Source organism: Cervus elaphus, chromosome 9, assembly GCF_910594005.1.
Source record: "Cervus elaphus chromosome 9, mCerEla1.1, whole genome shotgun sequence".
Classification (NCBI taxonomy): domain Eukaryota; kingdom Metazoa; phylum Chordata; class Mammalia; order Artiodactyla; family Cervidae; genus Cervus; species Cervus elaphus.
Genome location: NC_057823.1, coordinates 100,103,829 through 100,124,480, shown reverse-complemented (window position 1 = coordinate 100,124,480; position 20,652 = coordinate 100,103,829). Strand labels below are relative to the sequence as shown.

General features: G+C 37.1%; 1 long non-coding RNA gene across 1 annotated transcript in view; it reads right to left on the bottom strand.

Annotated features, from left to right (window-relative positions):
- Positions 1-5,059: 5,059 nt before the first annotated feature.
- Positions 5,060-20,652, bottom strand: part of LOC122701033 — a 40,845-nt gene continuing 25,252 nt past the window's right edge. The window contains exon 3 of the long non-coding RNA XR_006342903.1: positions 5,060-5,168. This is a non-coding gene — a long non-coding RNA (uncharacterized LOC122701033). The remainder of the gene's footprint in view (positions 5,169-20,652) is intronic.

The following is a 20,652-nucleotide window of genomic DNA, read 5'->3' as shown; positions in this document are numbered from 1 at the left end:
TGAATTCTCTAAATTTTATGTTCAATTAGTGAACTGAACATTTCCAGTTTTTGAAGATGCATATCTAATCATCCAGGCAAATACTGAACGTTTACTTTAAAATACTTGTGAATTTTACAATTAGAGTTTGTTTTTTATAATTTCAGAAATTTAAAGTGCTACTTGAAGAAAAAAATTTACATAAAGTTCTTCAGTTTTATTTTATACTGAGAAAGTCTATCCCATAGTGTTACAAGTTCACTTCAAAGTTTAAAAACATTTTAGGAGAACTAGACTTTGAGGAATTTTAGCTGGGAACAATATTGTTTGGTTAACTGCTTAATTAAGTATCTCCTGTCACCCAACTCCAACCTGATCCCCTAAGTTTAGGTTCAATTGGCCTCCCTTCTTTACACAGAAAAATTCGGAGCTTTTTCTGATCTCTAGCACTTGGCACTTGATATCTATAATCTGTTTTGAATGCTCTTCCTGGAGATATTCACACAGTGATCTCTTTTCATACTTAAGGTCAGTGCTCAAATATCTCCTCAGAAGCATTCCCCCTTTAAAGTAAACATCTACTTGATTTTAAGGAGACATCCCCAACTTCACACATAATACTGTCCTATATCATTTTATATTCACTTATAGCACTTTACACAGTTAATAATACATTGCCTGCTCCTATTGGATTTTAACTTCAGTGAGGGCAAAGACCATATCAAACTTGTGTTGGATATATCCTGGGGCCTGAAACAGTGGATGAAGAACTCAAGCAATGATGACTGTGAAACAATTAATTAGGTATCTTTTAAAATGATGTATTGATCATCTCTTCTGAATAATTTAGAAAATAGTTGCTTTGAACTCATACAAAATAAAGCAAAGATCAACTCAACCATGATCTCTGCAATTTTGGTCATTCAGCACTGTGACTAGGGGGAGGTTTGTTTCCTTGTTTATTTGTATATATTTTATACATACACACATACACATTTGGCCACACCATGTGGCATGCAGGATCTTAGTTTCCTGACAAGGGATTGAACTTTTACTCCCTGAATTGGGAGCATGGAGTCTTAACCACTGGACTGTCTGGGAAGTCCCTTATTTATATACTATTAATAAATAAATATCATACTGGGTTAATGATCATTTATGAAACAGAGTAAGAAATACTTATGAAGGTTATTGTGTAACTTCTTTCAGCCAAAGCTATTAATACTTAGGATTGTTAGATCTGGGTTCATTCACGTGTAAAAGATGCACAATTTAAGTTTTCATTCTCTAAACTTAGAACATCCTTACTTTTATATTGCCTTCTATATCGCCATTGGAAGATATTCATCTCAAATTTATATAAGCAGGTTTTGTAAGAGAAGCAGCCCACATTATTAAGGATAATGGCACACATGTGTGAATTATTTATGTTATCAACATGTTTATAATATGATATTTATAACATATTTATAATATAATAAATTTTGTCAGATAGTACACACTCAATGAAACCACTACTATAATCAAGATATAGATCATTTTCAGACTCTACACAAAGATTCCCATGGCTATTTGCAGTCTCAGTTTATCTTTCCCAGCCCCAGGCAATCAATGATTGACTTGAATATGGCTTTTTTTTTGCTCAAAAAGCTAATATTTATTTCAGTCCATGTTGCACATATTAGTAGACTATTTTGTTTTTTTTTCTTGATATTAAAAAAATACTGAATAGTGTTTTATTGTGTAAAGAGGCTTCATTATGTTTGATAAACATAAGGATTGTTTTTTGTTTTTTCCTACTGTGAATAAAGCTGCCATAAATATTTGTATATAAGCCTTTGTGCTTTAGTTTTTCTTAACTAAATATCTAGCAGTTTATAACACAGGAAGCAAAATTTGACATAATCAAGAGTAAAAAATAATAAGAATTGCAAGATTTGATACAGTATTTCTATTAATTGACAAAACAACTGAACAGAATATCAGGAATGGTATAATGACATGATTAACACTATCAACCAACTTGACCTACCTGACCTTTATAGAGTACTCTACAGGAAGGTAGAAGGCAGAAGAACATTTTTTTTCAAGCACAAGATAGATCATTTGCTTGACACTACAGCATATCTTAATAAATTTAAAAGAACTGAAAGCACATTCACTATATTCTCTGACCACCATGGAATTAAGGTAGAAATCAAAAACAGAAGGAACTTGGGGAAATTCTCAAGTATTTGGCAACCTACACAGCTCTAAACAACCCATGTATCAAAAGAGAAATATACAATGAAAATATAATGCATTTTGAATAAATTAATAAAAACCCACAAGATTTCAAAATTTACAGCATGCAGGTAAAGCAGTGCTTTTCAGAGGAAATTTACATCTTAAAACATTTATATTAAAAAAAAAGCCTCAACAAACAAAGGTAGGCAATAACCAACACACAAATATGATATTAAAACCAGCAATCACGAGGAGAGTATAAATGCAGGATATTGGAAATGTATTGGAAATTAAGAGACCAGCAACTTAAAATAATCTTGTACAATATATAGACTGCTATTAATATATCAAAACCTCATGGAAATTACAAACCAAAAATCTACAATAGATAAACATGCAAAAGAAAAAGCAGTCCAGACATAACAATAAAGATCATTATCAAATTACAAGAGAAGAGAACAGGAGAGGAAGGGAATAAAAAAGACCTTCAAAAACAAATCCAAACAATTAACCAAATGGAAATAAGAACATTCATGTCAATAATCACCTTAAATGCAAGTGGATTAAATGCTCCAATGAAAAGATATAGACTGGCTGAATGGATACAAAAACAAGACTGGTGATATATACTGTTTATAGGAAACCCACTTCAGATCTAGGGACACATACAGACTAAAAGTGAGGGGATGGGAAAAGGTATTCTACATAAATGGAAATCAAAAGAAATACAATAGCAATACTCATATCAGACAAAATGGATTTTCAAATAAAGACTGTTAAGAGACACAAAGAAGGACAATGCATAATGATCAAGGGATCAAGTCAAGAAGAAGATATAGCAATTGTAAATATATATGCACCCTAATATATAAGGCAAATACTAAACGTCATAAAAGGAAAGATCAACAATAACACAATAATAGTGAGGGACTTTAACCGCCCCCGCCCCTCACCTTCATCAAAGGACAGATCATCCAGACAGAAGATCAAAAGAAAGCACAGGCCTTAAACAAAGCATTAGGCCAGAAGGACTTACCTGATATTTATAGAGCATTTCACCAAAAGGAGCAGAATAGACATTCTTCTCAAGTGCACATGGGACATTTCTCCAGAACAGATCATATCTTGGGCCACAAATCAAGCCTTGGTAAATTTTAAAAAACTGAAATCATGTCAACCATCTTTTCCAACCACAATGCTTAGAATCAATCACAATTGATTAGAAATCAATTAGAGGGGGAAAAAAACTATAAAAATCAGAACACATGGAGGCTAAAGAATATGTAACTAAATGTGAGAGTTGGACCATAAAGAAAGCTGAGCATTGAAGAATTAATGCTTTTGAACTGTGGTTTTGGAGCAGACTCTTGAGAGTCCCTTGGACTGCAAGGAGATCCAACCAGTCCATCCTAAAGGAAATCAGTCCTGAATATTCATTGGAGGGACTGATGTTGAAGCTGGATTCCAATACTATGGCCAACTGATGCAAAGAATTGACTCATTGGAAAAGATCCTGATGCTGGGAAAGATTGAAGGCGGGAGGATAAGGGTATGACAGAGGATGAGATGGTTGGATGGCATCACCAATGTGATGGACATGAGTTTGAGCAAGCTCTGGGAGTTGGTGATGGACAGGGAGGCCTGGCGTGCTGCAGTCCATGGGATTGCAGAGTCGGACACGACTGAGCAACTGAACTAAGCTGAACTGAAAATAACCAATGACTCACTGAAGAAGTCAAAGAGGAATTTAAAACAATACCTAGAGGCAAATGACAACAAAAACACAATAATCCAAAGCCTATAGGACACAGCAAATGCAGTTCTAAGAGGGAAATTTTTAGCAATACAATCTTACCTCAGGAAACAATAAAATTATTTAATAAACAGCTTAACCTTACATTTAAAGCAGCTAGAGAAAGAAGATCAAACAATTTCAAAGTTAGCACAAGGAGAGAAACCACTGTAAATCAACTAATGCCAAATATTTCTTTTAAAAGCAATCATAAAGATAAAAAAAAATGGAAAATATCAATGAAACAAAGGCTGCTTCTTTTAGAAGATAAACAAGACTGATAAACCTTTAGCCAGCCTTAAGAAAAAACTAGGAGAGGACTCAAATCAATAAAATTAAAAGTGAAAAAGGAGAAGGTACACACAGTTACCAGTTACAGACTACAACAAATAACTCTATACCAATAAAATGGACAACCTAGAAGAAATGGATAAATTCTTACAAAGGTACAACCTTCTAAGACTGAATCATGAAGAAATAAAAAATGTGAACAGACCAATCACAAGTACTGAAAACAAAACACTGATTTAAAAATTCCCAACAAAAGCCCAGGACCAAGATCACTTCACAGGCAAATTCTATTAAACATTTAGAGAAAAGCTAAGTGCTATCCTTCTGAAACTCTTCCAAAAATTTGATAGGGACACTCCTTAGCTCATTCTATGAGGCCACCATCAGCCTGATACCAAAATGAGATGAAGATGACACAAAAAATAAAAATTAAAATCTATGATGAACATAGATACAAAAATCCTCAACAAAATGCTAGCAAACAAGTCCAACAATGCATTGAAAAGATCATACAACATGATTAAGTGGGATTTATCCCAGGGATGCAAGGATTTTTCAATATCCACAAATAAACCACTTTGACAAACCACATTAACAAACTGAATACTAAAAATCAAATGATCATCTCTATAGATGCAGAAAAACTTTTGACAAAATTCAACAAACATTTATGATAAGAAAAAAAAAAACAACTCTCCAGAAAGTGGGAATAGAGGGGACTTACCTCAATTTAATGAAGGCCATATATGACAAATCCACAGCTAACATCATTCTCAGTGGTGAAAAACAGAACATTCCATCTAAGATCAGGAACAGTGGGAGGATGCCCACTCTCACAACTATTACTCAGCAAAGGTTTGGAGGCCCCAGCCACGGCAATCTGCAAAGAAAAAGAAATAAAAGGATTTCAAATTAGAGAAGTAAAACTGTCATTGTTTGCAAATGACACAATACTATACATTGACAACCTTAAAGATGTTATAAAAAAACTACTAGAGCTTATCAATGAATTTGGTAAAGTTGCAGGATATAAAACTAATACATAGAATTCTCTTTCATTCCTATGCCCTAACAATGAAAGATCAAAAAAAAAAAAAAAAAGAAATTAAGGAAATAATCTTACTTACCATCACATCCAAAAGAATAAAATATCTAGGAATAAACCTACCTAAAAGAGAGGAAAGACCTGTACTTTGAAAACTATAAGATGCTGATCAAACAAATCAAAGACAATTCAAACAGATGGAAATATATACCACGTTTTTGGATTATAAAAATCAATGTTGTCAAAATGACTTTACTATCGAAAGCAATCCACTGATTTAATGCAATCCCCATCAAATTAGCAATGGAATTGTTCACAGAACTAGAACAAAAATTTATTAAATTTGTCTTGAAACACAAAAGACCCTGAATAGACAAAGCAATCCTAAGAAAGAAAAACAAGAGTTAGAGGAATCAGGTTCTGTTACTTCAGACTATACTACAAGGTACAGTAATCAAAAAGTATGGTACTGGTAAAAGAACAGACATATACATCAATGGGACAAGATAGAAAGTCCATAAATAAACCCATGCACCTGTGGTCAATTAATCTTTGACAAAGGAGGCAAGACTATATAATGGAGAAAAGACAGTCTTTCCAATAAGCGGTGCTGGAAAAACTGGACAGCTACATGTAAAAGAATGAAATTAGAACACCTCTAAGACCATGAAAAAAATAAACTCATATTGGATCAAAGATCTAACTGAAGGTTGAACATCATAATACTCTTAGAAGAAAACAGGCAGAACACTCTTTAATGTAAATCCACCTCTGAGAGAAATAAAAATAAAAAACAAAAATAAACATAGGACTTAATTAAATCTTCTGCACAGCAAAGAAAACCATAAACAAAATGAAAAGACAACCCACAGAATGGGAGAAAATATTTACAGACAGTGCAACTAACAAGGGGTTACTCTCCAAAATTTACAAACAGCTTATGCAGCTCAATCAAAACAAAAGCAACTCAATCAAAAAATGGCCAATCCAACAACATATTAAAAAGCAGAGACAGTACTTTGCCAACAAAGGCAGTGTAGTCAAAGCTATGGTTTTTCCAGTAGTTATGTATGGATGTGAGAGTTGGAATATGAAGAAAGCTGAGCACCGAAGAATTGGTGCTTTTGAACTGTGGTGTTGGAGAAGACTCTTGAGAGTCCCTCGGACTGCAAGGAGATCAAACCAGTCAATCCTAAAGGAAATTAGTCCTGAATATTCATTGGAGGGACTGATGCTGAAGCTGAAACTCCAATAATTTGGCAACCTAATGTGAAGAGCTGATTCATTAGGAAAGACCCTGATGCTGGGAAAGATTGAAGGCAGGAGGAGAAAGGGACGAGAGAGGATGAAATGGTTGGATGGCATCACTGACTCAATGGACATGAGTTTGAGCAAGCTCCAGGAGTTGGTGATGGACAGGGAGGCCTGGTGTGCTACAGTCCATGGGGTCACAAAGAGTCAGACATGACTGAGAGGCTGAACTTATTGAGATCTAATTAGTGAAACTGAACATTTTTAGTGTTTATCATTTGATGAAATGGGCATATGCAAACACTCAGGAAATATCAGCACAAACAAGGAAATAGACATACTGTTACCTCCAAAAGTTTGCTTGTGTCCCTTTTTGAGGCATGTAGTAATAACACTCACCTTGAGATCTACCCTTTTAACAAATTTTTATTTTTTTTGAAAGAAATACTACCAATCCTACAAAAACTTTTTACAAATGTAAAGAGGAAGTATACAATCTAAAAGTCTAATATTAGCCTGTTACCCAAGTCAGAAGAAAGAAAAAAACAAACTTTAAACCAATATACCTCAAGAACTTAAACATAAATGTTCTTAATAAATATTAGCACATCAAATTAAGTGATATATGAAAATGAGAATCAGTCAAGAGCAAGTGATATATAGCCCAGGATCGTTCAGAGTGTTTTAGTATCTGAAAAACCAGAGACAAGACATGGAAGCAACCTAAATGTCCAGGAACAGAAGGATAGATAAAGAAGATGTGGTGCACACATACAATGGAAATTTAATCGTGAAAAAGAATGAAATCATGCCATTTGTAGCAACATGGACGGACCTAGAGACTGTCACACAGAGAAGTCAGGCCAAGAAAGACAAATATCACACTACATCCCTTATAAATGGGATCTAAAAAGAAATGTAAGTGAACTTAACAAAACAGAAACAGACTTGCAGACTTGGAGAACCAACGTATGGTTACCAGAGTGGGGGAAGGGCAGGGGAGGGAGTGATAGAGATTTTGGGACTGACATGTGTGTACTTCTCTGTATTTAAAATGGAAAACCAACAAGGACCTACTGTATAGCATGGGAAACTGCTCAGTATTTGTAACAATCTAATTGCAGATGGTGATTGCAGCCATGAAATTAAAAGGAGCTTACTCCTTGGAAGGAAAGTTATGACCAACCTAGATAGCATATTAAAAAGCAGAGACATTACTTTGCCAACAAAGGTCCATCTGTTCAAGGCTATGGTTTTTCCATTGGTCATAATGGATGTGAAAGTTGGACTGTGAAGAAAGTGAGCGCAGAATAATTGATGCTTTTGAACTGTGGTGTTGGAGAAGACTCTTAAGAGTCCCTTGGACTGCAAGGAGATCCAACCAGTCCCTCCTAAAGGAGATCAGTTCTGGGTGTTCATTGGAAGGACTGGTGCTCAAGCTGAAACTTCAGTACTTTGGCCACCTCATGCGAAGAGTTGACTCATTTGAAAAGACCCTGATGCTGGGAGGGATTGGGGGCAGGAGGAGAAGGGGACGGCAGAGGATGAGATGGTTGGATGATATCACCGACTCGATGGATATGAGTTTGAGTAAACTCCAGGAGTTGGTGATGGACAGGGAGGCCTGGCATGCTGTGATTCATGGAGTCGCAGAGTCAGACATGACTGAGCAACTGAACTGAACTGAACTGAACTGGAAAAGAATTTGAAAAAGAACGTATACCTGTGTATGTATATGTATAACTGAATCACTTTGTTGTATACCTGAAACGAACATAACATTGTTGATCAACTTCAATATAAAATGGGTTTTGAAAAATAATATACAATACCCAGTAAGGTGGCACAGTGGTAAAGAATGTCCCTACCATACAGGGGACGCAAGAGACACGGCATTGATCCTTGGTTAGGGAAGATCCCCTGGTGTGGGAAATGGCAACTCACTCTAGTATTCTTCCCTGGAAAATTCCATGGACAGAGGAGCCTGGCAGTCTACTGTCCATGGCATCACAAAGAGTCAGACATGACTAAACACACAAGCACACAAAAATCTTATGGTCATCCTAATAGATACAGAGAAAGCATTTGATTGCATTCAACGCATATTCACAATAAACTTTATCCTAATGAAGAGTTATCACCAGTAAACCTACAGCTGACATTGTACTTAATGCTGATAAACTGAACATTTCTAAAATTAGAAAAAGGGCATGGAGTCCACTCTTAATCACATTTAGTCAACAGTGTACAGAGGTCTGAGCCACGGGGTTAAGGTTATAAAAATATTAAATACATGCAGATATGAAGAAGTGAAACTGTTTTTACTCACAGCAGCATGATTTTTATATACAAAATCTAAGGAATCTTAAAAGTCACTACCTATTAGAAATGATTTTACCAGTAATACAAGGTTCATGAGCAATATATACTAGTTAACGACATATCTACATGTTAGCAACAAACAATATGAAAATAAAATTAAGAATGTAATTTCAATCACAATAGTACCAAAAAGAATAAGATACTCAGGAATAAGTTCATCAAAAGAGTGTAGTCTGTACACCACAATGTGTTAAACAACACTGAGAAAAATTAAAGACTACCTAAGTAAATGGTCAAGTAAATGGTCAGATATACTTTGTTCACATGTCAGAAAACAATCACTGAATCCCAATAGGCATATTTGTAGAAACACATAAATCAGTCAAAAAATGTGTATGAAAATGCAAAGTTTCTGGTGTAGTCAAATAAAATTAAAAAAAAAGAGTACTTAGTGGACTTTGACTTATTCTCAAATATTATTATAAAGCTATAGTAATCAAGAGAACTTATTATTTTCAGGAAGGCAAACATTCACATCAATTGAATAGTATAAAGAATCCAGAAATAGACCCTCATCTATGCAGCCAATTTATTTTTGACAAAGTCAAGGCGATTGAATAAAGGAAATAATGGTGTTTTCAGAAACAGTCCTGGAAACATCGACTAAGCATATAAAAAAATTAACCTTGTCCCATTGCTCCTATCTTACTAAAATAAACTTGAAATGGGTTACAGACCTAAAGGTAAGAGTTTAAAGCATATAAAAGAAAACACAGAGAATCTTTAAGTGACCTTCAACTGTGCTGGAAATGTTTGTGAAGAAATAACATATGAGGATTAACTTGTAGTTGAAATTGATATTAACATACAAACAAGGTTACTAATTCGTGAAGATATTGCAAAATAATTTTATTAAAATGGAATTTTCTGTTGACTGAATTGCCCAAGCTTTTCAATAGCTGTTTGGGGCATAACAAATTGCTGTTAAACTTAATTTACAGATATATACATATATTTCTTAACTCTACTGAGAAAAGAAATTTGTAAGAGTATAAAAATAACAAACTAGGATTTTCTTAGCTACTTTGAATACATTTTGATTTTGGTGAGGCATCAATTTATTTGGTAAAATGCTATACAAGCTCATTTTATTAGTCCATATACTTTCTATGTTTATTTTTGAAAAGCCTAGTAGAAAATGGCCTCTATCTACTTTTTGAGTAAAAGAGAACAAGAGAGTAATAAAAATTTAGCTTCCTTCCTAAAAAAAAAAACATCAAGGGAATTCATGAGATACAACCGAAAGTAGATAGAAAGCAGTGAACCATTGAAACTACAGGATGCAATTTGCATAGAGCTGTCAAATGAACTCACTCAGGAGTGAGTGCAGATGGTAGGGAAAAAAGACTTTATTTTCATGATTTAAAAACAAAATAAATTATACAGAACTAAAAAAACAAAACTGAAAAAGAGGGGTAAAAACAAAACTGTTAAGGCCATGGTGATTAATGAGTAATCTCCAGTATTTTTGTCAGTATTTTCAGAATATATAAAACAATATATATCAATATATATATTGATATCTGAAGGGACACACTACTTAGAATATATGAAAAAATTTAATGAAGGAACTGTAGCAGACCTTAGAGATATCCACCAGCTTGACTGTGGAAGGGAGAAAAAAGTTACCCCAGAAATCTAAGATCTAGAGACAGTTGTTGTTGTGTAGTCACTAAGTCATGTCCAACTCTTTTGTGACCCCATGGACTATAGCCTGTCAGGCTCCTCTGTCCATGAGGTTTCCCAGGTAAGAATACTAGTTCAGTTTAGTTCAGTCACTCAGTCGTGTCCAACTCTTTGCGACCCCATGGGCTGCAGCACTCCAGGCCTCCCTGTCCATCACCAACTCCCGGAGTTTACTCAAACTCATGTCCATTGAGTCGGTGATGCCATCACATCATCTCATCCTCTGTCATCCCCTTCTCCTCCCACCTTCAATCTTTCCCAGCATCAAGGTATTTTCTGATGAATCAGTTCTTCCCATCAGGTGGCCAAAGCATTGGAGTTTCAGCTTCAGCATCAGTCCTTCCAATTGTTATCGACTCAAGAGCTGAAATCATGACTTCTTCAGCACCTCCCTAAAAGTGAGGCCTTTTACTAACTATCTTAAGGTAATTAGCTGGTTGGCCTGTTTATTTTGAAGATCAGTTTGGAAAACACTTTAGGCAAAGCAACAGCCATTCAATAGACAGTTAGAAAGAGGTATCACTTCACAAGATGCTCCCTGACTGTCCCTGGTCCATCTCCTCTGGCTTCTCTTGATCAGGGCTCTGCAATAGCAAATGTGCTGTGGACTATACATTTAGCCTGGAGGTTTTTGTTTTTTATTTTCTTCTATTAATTGTGCTAGTAGGAAGAAGAAGAAGCAGGAAATGGCAACCCACTCCAGTATTCTTGCCTAGAGAATCCTGTGGACAGGGGAGGCTGGTGGGCTGCTGTCTGTGGGGCCGCACAGAGTTGAACACAACTGAAGCGACTTAGCATGCATGCATGCATTGGAGAAGGAAATGGAAACCCACTCCAGTGTTCTTGCCTGGAGAATCCCAGGGACAGAGGAGCCTGGTGGGCTGCTGTCTATGGGGTTGCATGTAGTCAGACACGACTGAAGCGACTTAGCAGCAGCAGTGGGAAGAAAACATGGTCATATAAAATAATTCTGGAAAGAACATTAAAAATATTTTAATGCTAACCTGCTGATGTTATAGATGAAAACTAAGGACCAGAAAGGTCATACAACTTGTCAAAAATCCTGTTTCTCATTTGTGTCAGCGCCAGAGGTTGAAGCACTGTCTCCTAAATCACAGCCCTATGTTTAGTTTCTTTGTTTCATTCATTGTTAGCTTAAATTTTTCACCTATAATGCTAATAGAAGTGTTTTCTTAAAGTATAAATCAGTGTACAGTTGAGGAGATCTAGAATAAAAATAATGCGGTGATTATTTGGAGACTTCCCTTGTAGCTTAGTCTGTAAACAGTCTGCTGCAATGCAGGAGACCAGGGTTCCACTCCTGGGTTGGCAAGATTCCCTGTAGAAGGAAATGGGAACACTCCAGTATTCTTGCCTGAAGAATCCCAGGGACAGAGGAGTCAGGCAAGCTATAGTCCATTTGGGATGCAAGAGTCGGACACGACTTAGTAACTAAATCTCCACCACCAGTGATTATTTACATTAAATACGAGTGGTTGGTTTATACAATATGAGTGGTTGGTTTACACAGTTTAATTGGTATCTCATTCACTTTTGTCAAATACATCTCAGGCTTAAATATCCAGAAATGTGGCAAATTTTACCTCATGTCTACAATATCTACTTTATTTTACTTCTCCCAATATATACCTGAATTACATACTTCTTTAATACTTTCAGTTCAGTTCAGTTCAGCCACTCAGTCGTGTCCAACTCTTTGCAACCCCATAAACCACAGCACGCCAGGACTCCCTGTCCATCACCAACTCCCGGAGTCCACCCAAACCCATGTCCATTGAGTTGGTGATGCCTTCCAACCATCTCATCCTCTGTCGTCCCCTTCTCCTCCTGCCTTCAATCTTTCCCACCATCAGGGTCTTTTCCAATGAGTCAGCTCTTCACATCAAGTGGCCAAACTATTGGAGTTTCAGCTTCATCAGTCCCTCCAATGAACACCAGGGCTAATCTCCTTTAGGATGGACTGGTTGGATCTCCTTGCAGTCAAAGAAACTCTCAAGAGTCTTCTCCAACACCACAGTTCAAAAGCATCAATTTTTCGGTGATCAGCTTTCTTTATTGTCCAACTCTCACATCTATACATGACTAATGGAAAACCCATAGCCTTGACTAGACGGACCTTTGTTGGCAAAGTAATGTCTCTGCTTTTTAATATGCTATATAGGTTGGTCATAACTTTCCTTCCAAGGAGTAAGTGTCTTTTAATTTCATGGCTGCAATCACCATCTGCAGTGATTTTGGAGCCCAGAAAAATAGTCAGCCACTGTTTCCACTGTTTCCCCATCTATTTGCCATGAAGTGATGGGACCAGATGCCATGATCTTAGTTTTCTGAATGTTAAGCTTTAAGCCAACTTTTTCTCTCTCTTCTTTCACTTTCATCAAGAGGCTCTTTAGGTCTTCTTCACTTTCTGCCATAAGGGTGGTGTCATCTGCATATCTGAGGTTATTGATATTTCTCCCAGCAATCTTGATTCCAGCTTGTGCTTCTTCCAGCCCTGAGTTTCTCATGATGTACTCTGCATATAAGTTAAATAAGCAGGGTGACAATATACAGCCTTAACGTACTCCTTTTCCTATTTGGAACCAGTCTGTTGTTCCATGTCCAATTCTAACTGTTGTTTCCTGACCTGGATACACTACGTAATATAAAATGTAGATAGGATAGTATGTTTCAGACAAAATCTCAGGCTCAGAATTTCATTTAAAGAGATTAAGTTCTAGAATCACACATTTTTAAATATTATATACCACTAGATGTACAAAGAAGGTATTATCAATTGGTAAAAACTGTAGGGATATAAAACCTCTCTTGGTTATTCATTACTACATTTCTGGATTTGGTCCAGTAAACCAGCAATCTCATTCACAGAAAACTGCTGTAAATATTACACAAAAATTACCTTTCTGAGTATAAAGAAATAAACTGTCTTTGAATCTGCCTCTTCAAACCACTATTGTGCTCAGTCGTTATGTTGTGTCTAACTTTGCATTTTGTGATCCCATGGGCTGTAGCCCATCAGGCTCCTCTGTCCACAGGACTTTTCAGGCAAGAATACTGGAGTGGGTTGCCATTTCCTCCTCCGGATGATGTTACCAACCCAGAGATCAAACCTGTGTCTCCTGCATTGCAGGTGGATTCATCACAGTTGAGCCACAGGGGAAGCCTTGCCTCTTCAAAAAGGGTTGATGATTATATAATAAGTAGAACTAGCATGTTTAAATTTTATGTTTCTGCTTATTGGTTGACAGTATAAGACAACCCCTGACAGACAGTAGGAAAAATTTTTATCCTAATGGATAAATGTAATATTCTACTATAATAGCTTAATTCAGGTTACATGTATTTTTATATGAAGGTTTAGTAAATGTATCTCAAAATTGTTTAAAAAAATTATCAGATTGTAAACCTTTCAATCTAAGTTTTCTGAAAATAATTAAGATATGTGTATGTACATGTTTGTGAATTTTCACAAAAATATAGAATATGAAACATATAGATTACATACAAGTATATGTGAATATGAAAATATGGTACTATATTATTCATATTTCATAAAGGTTGAGACATAGCCCACTCTGGTATTAACAGGGCCAGACTATCACAAATAGTTTTCAGAGAGTGACCTAAGTCCATTAACAACATTTCACATTAAACACATCTTCATTCAGAGTCTTTAAACACCTTCTGGAGAAGGCAATGGCAACCCACTCCAGTACTCTTGCCTGGAAAATCCCATGGGCAGAGGAGCCTGGTGGGCTGCAGTCCATGGGGTCACGAAGAATTGGACACGACTGAGCAACTTCACTTTCAATTTTCACTTTCATGCATTGGAGAAGGAAATGGCAACCCACTCCAGTGTCCTTGCCTGGAGAATCCCAGGGACGGGGGAGCCTGGTGGGCTGCCGTCTATGGGGTCGCACAGAGTTGGACACAACTGAAGCAACTTAGCAGCAGCAGCAGCAAACACCTTCTTAATAAGCACTGTATAGAACTAGATCACAGAGTCATTGTTCTGAAAAAGATCTAGAAGTGTTTACCAACTCGCTGCAAAGAGAACATTTTAGCCAACCACCTTCTCCAATATCTCTACAGAAAGAAATTTAAACTCCATTTAATTGGAAGAGATTAATATTTTTAGAGTGGAAGGAATATAGAAGGTAAACTAGCGAAAGCTGCAGAGTCTCAAAAGAAAGGATCTGATGAGCACAGATGCAAGGCAGTTACTGACAGCAGGAATCTTAGGGACAAAGTCCAGGACCACACCCATTTCAGATCACTGGGCTGCCTTCAGTTCAGTTCAGTTCAGTCGCTCAGTCGTGTCCGACTCTTTGCGACCCCATGAATCGCAGCACGCCAGGCCTCCCGGTCTTAACAGGTACTATAAATTCCTTAGTCTTAGCCTCCCCCAAGCATGTAGATAGGCTGCAAACTAGAACTGTTGTGCTCAGGGAAAGGCCTTTTAATCCTATAAAAGACCTAGATAAAGAAGAGGCAATTCCCAGTGCACAGATTCCACAGGCAGATTCTGAAGGTCACAGCAGAGAAAAGAGTTTGAAAAATAGGTTTTGTTGTTGTTCTGGTCATTGTCCTCCCTCCCTCCTCTGCTCCCTTTCATCATTTTAAAGACTAGCTTTTTAAGTATGTAAAGTAAAACGTCTGTATGTTTTCAGACATAAAGTTTATGGATGAATAAGAACACTGGGAATAATGGAGAAAATGCAAAAATCAAATATTTTGTACTAAAGGATAAATAAAATATTTGGGGTAAAAGAGAAAAAGTAATTGAGGGAAAGCTAATGATTGAGTTGAGTAAACCTGAGAAGACAGTCCCTGAACACTGCCCCCCATTACCCACTCCCTTCAGATCTAGTACTTGGAATAGGGTTTCTATAGAAAAAAACAAGAAACAAACAAACAAACTGTTGTACCCAGATCGCAGAATCCCACCAAACACCATAGGAGCTGCGGATCGATGCATAAACAGTGAGGAACTTTATTACAAGCTCGAGCAGGGACTCTCTTCACACAAAGGCGAAGGAGCCCCGAGTGAAAGTGGCGAATCTTTTTTATACTGCATAGCAGGGGAAGCGGGAAGGGAAGCTTAAGGGGGTTGGTTAATTCTTCAACTAAGGATGTCTTGTTAGCTACTGATTGGTGGGTTAGAGTAAGGGGGGGGGGTGAGGGACTTTACTGTCCTCCCCTGATTGGCTCGTTGAGTTTCTTTCTCTCCTCGGGAGGGGGTTTTACTCAAAATGGCAGTGCTATACTAAAATGGAGTCATTTGGGTTTCACATTTCACATTTCCCCCTCTTCTAGTTCCTATGGAAGGCCCAATCATGGGTCTTCTACAGAGTCAACTTTATCATCTGTGGAGACAGTCGAATATTGAGATCTGAGTAACATTATGTGGACGGTATTAAATCTATCTTTTACAAAGGACATAATTTTATTTAATATACAGGGACCTACAGTTAAGATTAGTTTCCGGGTTGTCTTTGGCCAATCAATCTAATTCAGAGTCTTTCCTGGTGGCGCACACATCACTCAGCCAAGATGGATGCTAGGAGAGGAATTCTGGGAAGTGGACGGACAGGCAGTGTCTCCTCTCGACCTTTCTCGAACTCTTCTGGCTGGTAGTGGCTTATTAGTTCCGTATTCCTTATCAGGATCTCCTGTCATAAAACAACTCATGCAAATGGTTACTATGGTGCCTGGCCAGGGTGGGCGGTTTCAATCAGTGTGCTTCTCCTAACAACAACTCCCCCCTAAGAGACTTCATACTCAAGTTGCTTTTTGGGAATCGGGGCGGAGGTCTCTTTCTTCTGTAACTTCTTCCTGCTGTGCCTGGGTGTAGGCCTGCCTAGCAGAGCAGAAGTCTCTCTATACCTGACCTAAGTTGGGGTGTTCCATATCTGAAACCAGCTTTTACTCTTGTAATAACAGCAATTTAGTTTGAAGCTGTTGGCGCCTCTCAGAGGTAAAATAGACAGGGGCCAAATAGGAGACCTAAGAGGATGGTCATCACTGGTCCCCAGAAACAGTAGGCAACATTTGGGGTGAGGGCTGCAGGGTTTGTGACTTTTTTTTTTTTTTGATTGGCTGGTGGTCAAGCAACAGAGCTGTGCTCCAGGAATCTTGTGTTTAGTCTGAAGTTACCATCCTCCACCTGGGTGGGGGCTCCAGTTCTGTAGAAGAACTCAAAAGACATTGTTATGCATATTTCTTTGGGTAAGAACTAGGACCCTGTCTCAAGGCTGTACCGCCATTTGATTGTTTCCCCGCTGTTTCTGTATTCCCTCCCTTCCCTGATTAGCAATTGTTTGAATCCACCCTTTGGAACTCAGGGAAGGTCAAGGAGGCTGAATGAAGCCTATATCCTACAGATAAGAAATGGAGAACACACAGCAGATCTGTACTCCAGAGTCACCACCCCACAGAGTCATGCTCAGTTTTAATTTAGGGAACAGGGCAACCATGACTGTGATAACTTCCTGTCAAAATGGGGCATAGGACTGCCTCAGCTTGGAGAAGAGACACTGAATTGGAAGTATTCCTGAGCTCCAAGTCCTAGATCTGAGCCTTGTATGATTAAAATCTCAATCCCTTAGTCTGCCATTTTGTTGTAACATACCCAGTTAGTATGTTGTAACATACCCAGCTGGAGGAGGGATAACTGGAGTTTTAATAGACAAAATAAATCTCTTTCTTTTAGAAGAATAGGCCTGAAACCCAGTCTGGACCTGGCACTTCAGGGAGACTTGTAGCCAGGTGGCCAGTTGCCTAGTTTTATAAAAAGTAAGGTAGAAGTTACTAGCTTCCAGCAGACATTATTTTGAGAATGGTGGCATCTAAGCCTGACACGACTCAGAAAACTCAAGTGTTTAGCAATACAATGTCTGATCTGAAATTACACCCATAGTAACACCTGGTTATTTCTCAGGATGTCTGAACCATAGCTGAGTACTCTATTTTGACTTTTAATTGTAAAATTTTTCCTTAATAGCCAAAGCAGATGGCACCATTAATGATGTCAGTGTTTCTCTAGGTATGAGAAGATGCAAGAATTGGGACTCATAAAATCTCCTGAAAAGATCTAACTATCTGAAGGCCTGTTCTGCCAGTTTTGCTCAGACCACCGAGTGCCTCATTCTTGATTTTCACCCTGAACTCCTTTCAGGGCCGTTGAAAGTCAGCTGTTGCAGTTGTCATGATTTAATATCTGTAGATGTAGATGGCAAGTGTCAATCTTCAGTTGGAAGAGCCCCTTTTTGCTCATAAACTTGACCATGATTTTGAGGGGGGCATTTCATGACCATTTTATCCCATGGTGCTGAGAATGTCCATTCTCAGGTTTGGCAAAGATTTTGTTGACTGGCCACTCAATGTGCTGTTACTGGACTAGGCCATAAAACAGTATCCAAAATTCTCTGGACCTCCTGTCTTACTAGCCTCTTGGTCCAGGAAAACATTCCCTCTTGTTGTTTTTTCTCATATCTAGAGTTACACTGTTATCATCATCGATCTCATAGGGAACTATATATTATTTCATCAGAGGCCTCAGTCACACATTTGGCAGTGTAAGAAATAGCAGTTTTGTAAAACAGGTGAAATACAAAGAACATAGCCAGCAGTATTAGTAAAGTCACAAGTAAGACAAGTTAAGAGCTTCTATTAGATGTAGCCCAGTATATCTCAGGTCATCTGACTTAGTCTACTCTGTATGAATCTTTATCTTTCAGGGAAATTATACATTGGCACCACCATCTATAAGGCACATAGCCCAGTTTTCTAGTGTTACTAGACTGATTATCCTTAGTATGACTTAATTGTTTTCAACACAGAGGAAACTTTAAACCTAAATTACCATAGCATGGTGTTATCTATATAAATCCATCTCATAATTGTGGGAGATTTTTTTTTCCTTTGCTAAAACTTTTTGTTGCTCTGATTGAACTTGAGGAATAGAAAAAGGCTCAAATTTATTTATGGCCAGAGTCAGAGTAGGCATTATTAATTGGCCCAGTGAGGGGATCCCGTCTGGTAGTATCACAGTGACCTGAATATGACTATAATTTTTTTTTTAAAGTAAATTTCCTCAGGGCCAACCAGTTAGAGTCTTGTAGTAGAGAAATTTACCAAGGTAACCCAGAACTAGATACAGGTAATTGGCCACAAACCCAACAAGTGGATTGATTTCTAAAACTAGCATAGGATCAGGCCTATGATAGAAAAGCATTTGATTTATATGCAAAGGTCTAAGAAGTCAAGAAAACATTATAAATGATCATACGAAGCAGATCCAGCATCTTGGGCAAGCTGTCTACCTCTGATGTTGTTGTCTTCTCATCCTGGTGTAGTGTAGTTTTTCTTGTTTGAGCATCATTTTAAGGTGAGATCAGGTCAGCTATCTTCTCTATAGACCAATCCAGTGTAGGGGCCTTTGGAAGTGGGAATTAATCTAAGAGTTAATTTCCCTTCAGTTTCATTGTGCATGATCTAGTTAAGAGTACCTGATAAAAAGTCCTTCTATCCAGGTTGGAGACAGTCTCTTAAATTATGTCTTTTTCCAGTCCTGGTTGCAGGTCATGAGGCATCTGATCTTCATCCAAAGATAGATTACTGAGATAAACTTCAGAAACAAACTTTCACATTAACATCACATAACAGCAAAGAACTATCTGAGAAATGAGTCTTACTACATGCAGACCTCCATTAAAAAACTGGGATTTAACATTTTTTGAAATATCTTTTTCTCCCTAAAGTTACCCTCATTTTTATCAAATACAACCAAATTAAGACTAGTTTGTTTGCAAAATAGGTCTGTTCTCACTAATTTTGGTCTGATGATTTATATAACCATAATTGATTATAGACTTTTTATTTTGCTAAAACGTTTATAGAATCTCAGGCTGAACTTTTAATATAAAACAGGGCTGGGAAACTCACACCAAAGGCTTATCACAGATTTTGCCTAACAAATCTAGGTGAACTCCTCTTTTTAAGGTCTCAATAATTCCTTGAGATTTTTGTACCTGTTAGTGAGATAACCTTCCTAGCTTATTTGATAAACTTACTGGAAACCTAAGAGTTTCAAATTTCTGGAGGAAAAAATATAATTGTTTTGTTTATAACGTGTAATTTTACCAAATTATTTTCATAATTAGTTTGAGAGGAAGGTTTTCCCTACTCCCAGAAAACACAAGATTCAAACCTATAATTCCTATAACCATAAAAGTTATAAGCATATTCGCTGGTTCATTCAGTCCTTTGTTAACTTTTGTGAAGTCATCAGGTTTTTCATTAGAATACCAAGACATATCAAAATGTTAAGAACTCCATATAATTTCTAGGATATCTGTGTTAGTAATTTTCCATACATTATAACATGAGCGGATTTATTACTCATTTGATAATCTTTTTCATGTAATTTAACCAACCAAATAAACACAGTTTAATATCTCTCTTTGGGATGTTTCAGGGGCCCTCTGAAGCACCCCAAAGTTAGCTAGAGGTCAAAGGAACTTCAAAAGAATTTGATTTAGGAAGTTTTATCCAAAAGGTCAATTAAAAGCATTTAGAACATTTGGTCAGATTTAGTCAATGTTGATGGGTGTATCATTTAGCTTGTTGATATGTCACAATGGGCGTAAATACCAAGGCTCAAGGTCTAGTGAAAGTCAGCTCCGCCATCTTGGACCTAATTGGCTCTAACCAGTTTTCTTATGACCATGTCATTTTTAACAAAATCCATTTATCTAACTAATTATAATCTAATTTTAGAAAATCCTGACTGCGCATAATTTTTTTTAGTATTTTTTCATAACCCCTTTTTTTTTTTTTTTACTGAAAGCACACTTCCTGCTTTCCTTTAGCAACCAAGAGCTAACTTTTATATTAGCATTTTATAGATTGGTGAGCATAAATACCAGTGATAACTTCTAAAACCCTTGCTTTCTTAAAACATTTTAGGATGGCATCA